Source organism: Rhincodon typus, unplaced genomic scaffold (genome assembly GCF_021869965.1).
Source record: "Rhincodon typus isolate 14 unplaced genomic scaffold, sRhiTyp1.1 hic_rhity00000597, whole genome shotgun sequence".
Classification (NCBI taxonomy): Eukaryota; Metazoa; Chordata; class Chondrichthyes; order Orectolobiformes; family Rhincodontidae; genus Rhincodon; species Rhincodon typus.
Window position 1 is genome coordinate 45335 of NW_025966235.1, and position 5645 is coordinate 50979.

General features: G+C 46.4%; 1 protein-coding gene across 1 annotated transcript in view; it reads right to left on the minus strand.

Moving 5' to 3' along the window:
- Nucleotides 1–3192, minus strand: part of LOC109938209 (fructose-bisphosphate aldolase C-like) — a gene marked incomplete at its 3' end in the record, with an annotated part of 6760 nt that extends 3568 nt beyond the window's left edge. The window contains exon 1 of the mRNA XM_048621374.1: nucleotides 3058–3192. The remainder of the gene's footprint in view (nucleotides 1–3057) is intronic.
- Nucleotides 3193–5645: the final 2453 nt, after the last annotated feature.

Here is a 5645-nt window from a genome sequence, read left to right on the forward strand (position 1 = left end):
CTGAGGGAGCGCCGCACTGTCCGACGGTCAGCGCTGAGGGAGCGCCGCACTGTCGGAGGGTCAGCGCTGAGGCAGCGCCGCACTGTCGGAGGGTCAGCGCTGAGGCAGCACCGCATTGAGCTGTGTGTTTAACTGTAGACCACATGAATTGGCAATTACCATTGGTTCCCTATCTCGATTCGGGCAAACAATTGCTTGGCTTTCTGCCTACACTCTGTTGCTGACATAATGGTGACTAAGGCTTTTGAGTGTTGGGTAAGATCCAAGTACTTGCTGGTGTTAGCGAGGCATCTCAGACTGGAATTTCAAACCACTTGTCCTGTGGGGTCAGGGAGAGAGGTGTAGGCGGGATGCAAACCAGGAACATTGCTGTCACAGAACGAGTCTCTGAAGCAAGCAGCAAATTTCACAAAGTGGCATGGGATCGGTGAGCAAGAGAGCTGTGAAAAGTATGGCTTTGGGGTGTGCATCATGGGCAAAATCACTTCTCTCCAAAATAACAAAACCTGATTATTTCCCTGAGGCATTTTCTGAACACCAGCAGAGAATGTTTCAAAGCAAGAGTTTGGAAGAAGCTCGAGCTGTCAGGGGCAATGAATCATTAGCCACGTCGAACAACATCTGATTACAAAAGAATCTGAAACAATAAGTGAGGAATCTCCCCACAACTACATCCTTCTTTACCAGTGAGCCAGATATTTGCTTTGCAGAGTGGTTCCCTGTTGACAAAAATACAGCAGGAGGTATAGAGCATGGGATGGCAGGTAACTTAGTGGTTAGCACTGCTGCCTCATAACACCAGGTTCAATTCCATCCTTAAGTAACTGCCTGTGTGGAGTTTGCACATCCTCCCAGTGTCTGTGTGAGTCCCGTGTGGGTACTCTGGTTTCCTCCCACAGTCAAAGATGATGTGTAAGTTAAGATTGGATTGACCATGGTAAATGTGGGAACCGGATGGTATGCTCTTCAGTGGGTTGGTGCAGACTCAATGGGCCGAATGACCTCTTTCTTTAATTGTAGAGGTTGAATCTAAAGACCACAGAACATGCTGAAAACACAGCAGCTCTGCCACCATCAAAGTTAATGGTTTGAGTCCAATAAGACTCTTCTTCAGACTCTCTTTTGGAAGGTCTGTGCTGCACTGTTGGAGAGTCAGTTCAAAATCCCATCTGTGATTGCAGGCAGATTGTAAATTTTTTCTTTAAATTCACTCACAGGGTGACTGTGTCACTGGCTAGACCAGCATTTAATTGCCCATCCCTGATTACCAGGGTCAACCACATTGCTGTGGGTCTGGAGTCCCAGATAGGCCTGACCAAGGATGGTAGTTTCCTTCCCTAAAAGACAGTAATGAAGCAGATGTTATTTTTTTCCCCAACAATTGGTCACCATTAGACTCTTAATTCCAGATTTTAATTGGATTCAAATTCCACCAACAGGATTCAAACCCAGGTCCCCAGAACATTACCTGCCTTTCTGGATGAACAGCCCAGCAATACCACTAGGCCATCATCTCCCCTTAAGGCCACTGTTTCAAAGAGGACAGGGGAGTATCTCCCTGTGATTCCTGGGGCCATTATTTCTCCCTCAGTTGATTACACTTAACAAACAATAAACAGATGATCTGGTCATTGTAATCTACATCCCATAGCTGGGCAGGCAGATTGTGAGTGTCAGTCTGGAAGTCTAACAGGGCAGAAGCAACAGCAAATGTTTGGAAAGGCTAATTATTAATTTGACAGCCTCCACCTCACCCCAACAGGCTCAATGAACTGATGTACATTGCAAAACAGTAACCAGTCAGGAGTCACTGGGGTTTGTTGGACTTTGGATGGAAATCGAGGCCCTCTCCTAACCTCCCTGTTCCCTTGTACAGGGGGAAGGGGAATTGGCATCCATGGCTGCTGCTTTAACTCACACTAACTGATTAATCTCATTACTACCCCCCACCCCCAACAGACACACACAGACGCAGGCTATTTGAAGGTAAATCATACGTTGGAGTGCAGCTGGAGAGTGCAGGATAGCCTCAAACTGAAAGGGCACTTCCAGTTGCTGTGCAACAGAGCACAGGAGCTGAATGGCCTCCTCCTATTCCTATGTAGCAGGCTCCAGTGGGCCAGACAGCCCATTTCTGTTTCTTCTAATTCCTGGTACATTGACCCCTTTTAAGATAGGAGTGCAGTCAGGTGGGAAAGACACTGGGTGATTCTATGCAGAAAACACTGTTTCCTAAGACGTTTTTCTTTCACAACCGCAAACACGTTTGTAAAAATTCTTCTCTTCTTGGCAGCGAGATGGGGAATTTGAGATTCTGTCTCATTAGGGACAAGAAATCCACACTGTCACACAAGATTCTCAAGTTTAATACACTCTTCTGTAAAGTCAGAAAGCACACATAATAACGTCAATATATTCTTGCACTTCCCCTTATTAGGTTCCTCCTCGAGTTTTACAGACACCGCTGTGCTTCTGAAATCAAGTTATTGTTGTTGTAAAACAGGAGAATCTGCACATTCAGCTTGCATTTACAGTGATCTGATCATTTGTCAGTTCCTTACAGTGATATTGGTTATGGGATTAATACTGACCACAGCATAGAGTGAAGAACACCACTGCCCACCAGCCCATCACCTTGTCATGGTCCTAAATCACCCACTTTGAGGGCACAATTTGTCTGTTACACTCACCAAAGAGGGCAAAGTGTTAAACGACTCATTTGAAACACTGACCCTCTGATACTGCCATACTTCCTTGGCACTGACCCTCCTGCAGGGCAGTACTCCCTCAATACTAACCACCTGAGAGTGAGGCACCCTCTCAGTACTGACACTCTGACAGTGTGGTGCTCCCTCAATACTGACCCTCTGGCAGAGCAGTATTCCCTCAATACTGACCCCCTGGCAGAGCAGTATTCCCTCAATACTGACCCTTGGGCAGTGCCAGCTCTCCTTCAGTACTGACCCTTCCACAGGGAAGTATTCCCTTAGCACTGACCCTCTGGGAGTGCGGCAGAGCCGCTTGTGACAGCGTAGCCCAGTGCACTCACTCACTCACCTCTGGGTGCTAATCTCTCCCACTGTGGCTCGTTGACAGTCCTGACTTGGTGCCTGCGAGAGAGACAATTGTGTCTGGGCAGACTTAAACAGCAACTGCTTGAGCGTACCTTGAGTGAGTGGGTTAAATTTTAACGTGAGAGACACGGCACAAAGCCAGAGGGAGGCGGTGAGCGCAGGGCTCGCCTCCCATTGGCCAAGCCGGCAGCAAACTTTCAACCAATGGGAGAGCTGCGAGTCTGCAACAAAACTTTGGCTTGTTTCAAACGCCCAGGTCATTGAGCAACTTCTGAACGGCAGAGTGCATTTCACTGGGTTCATTCAGAAATAAAGTAAGTTCTCTCGATGTTTCAGTGCCTACTCATTGCTGAGAAACGATTTATTAACCTGGGCCCTGTTTTCAAGCCGTTTCTTCCTTCAATCGCCCAGTCCAAATAGTGTAAACCCAATTGGACCTTTTCGTGCAGATTAATCGATTTTTCAAATACAAAAGTGGCCCTTCGATCCATCCATCGTGTACTACCTAAAATATTCTTATGACCTACACTGGACCCACATTCACACCAGACCCATAGCCTTGAATGTTATTACACCTTAATTTCTCATCCATGTACTTTTTAAAGGTTGTGAGGTAGAGTTGGAGCATCTTTGATTTTTTCTCACTCCAGATATTTATGTTCCTCCCCAAGCTCAGTGATTTTCCACATCCAGTCATAAATAGGGTTAAGTACAACAGTCAAACAAGTGCTGATTAGATTTCTGTAGCAGTTTTTCATTCCACAGCCCCTCTGCCTCCCCAAAACCTGTCTACCTTCAACAAGGCACAAGCCAGGAGTGTGATGGAACACTCCCCACTTGCCTGGATGGATGCAGGTCCAACAATACTCAAGAAGATTGACACCATCCAGGACAAAAGCCCCCGCTTGATTGGCACCACATCTTTCATTCTCTGGTCACCCTGCTATAGGAAGGATGTTATTAAACTGGAACGGGTGCAAAAAAAGATTTACAAGGATGTTACTAACACTGGGGGGGGTTAGAGTTTTAAGGAGATGCTGGGACTTTTTTCCCTGGCGTGTCACAGGCTGAGGGGTGACCTTATAAAAGTTTATAAGATCAAAGAAAAATCAAAGATGATCCAACTCTACCTCACAACCTTTAAAAAGTACATGGATGAGAAATTAAAGTGTAATAATTCAAGGCTATGGGTCTAGTGTGGATAAATGGGTCCAGTGTAGGTCATAAGAGTGTTTCAGGTAGTACACGATGGATGGGTCAAAGGGCCACTTCTGTATTTGAAAAATCGATTATTCTGCACTTAAAGGTCCAACTGGGTTTACACTATTTGGACTGGGCGATTGAAGGAAGAAACAGCTTGAAAACAGGGCCCAGGTTAATAAAATCATGAGGGGCATGGATAGGATGAATAGCCAAGGTCTTTTCTCCAGTGTAGGGGAGTCCAAAACTAGAGGGCATAGGTTTAGGGGGAGAGCAGAACGATTTAAAAGGGATGTGAGGAGCAACTTTTTTCACACAGAGTGTGGTGCATATATGAAAGGAACTGCCAGAGGAAGTGATAGAGGCAGGTAAAATTACAACATTTAAAAGAAATTTGGACAGGTACATGAAAAGGGAAGGTTTAGAGGTATATGGGCCAAATGCGGGCAAATGGGACTAGTTTAGGAAAACCTTGCTGGCATGGACAAGTTGGGCAGAAGGGTCTGTTTCCACTCTATCCACTCCCTCCACCACCGACACTCAGTAGCAGCTGTGTGTACCATCTACAAGATGCAAAATGCAGTCAAGATCCTGTGACAGCATATTCCAAACTCACAATAACTTTCATCTAGAAGGACAAGGGCAGGAACACCACCCCCTGAAATCCCCCCTCCAAGCCACACACCATCCTGACTTGGAAATTCATTGGCGTTCCTTCAGTGTCACTGGGTCAAAATCCTGGAACACCCTTCCTCACAGCACTGGGGTGCATTCCTATATTCCAAGGACCACCGTGGTTCAAGAAGGAAGCTCATCACCACCTATTTCTGTGCAATGAAGGATGGAGAATAAATGCTGACCAGCCAGCAACATCCAAATGACAGGAAGGAATAAAGGGTATCTGAAATAGGGGTGGCACAGTGGCTAGCACTGCTGCCTCACAGAGCCAGGGACCCAGGCTCGACTCCACCCCTGGACGAATGTCTGCTTGAAGACTGCACATTCTCCCTCTGTCTGCGTGGGTTTCCTCCCACAGTTCAAAGATGCGCAGGCTAAGCGGATTAACCATGAGAAATGCAGGGTTTCAGGGATGGTGTTGGTCTGGGTGGGATGTCCTTTGGAGGGTCAGTGTAGACTTGATGGACTGAATTCCACTCTGCTTCCATGCTGTAGGGACTCCTTGTTCCAAGGAGCACCATCACTGAGCCAGAGACAGCAATCTGCATTAGCACCAAGACATAAAAATGTCCAAATGTGTATTATTATCCAAAGCAGCACTGGATACTCAAATAAAAAAAATAAATAAATAAAAAAAAATCGAGGTATGGGCAGAGAGCAAGTGTGCGCAGTTTAGGGTGAGCAGACATTGGT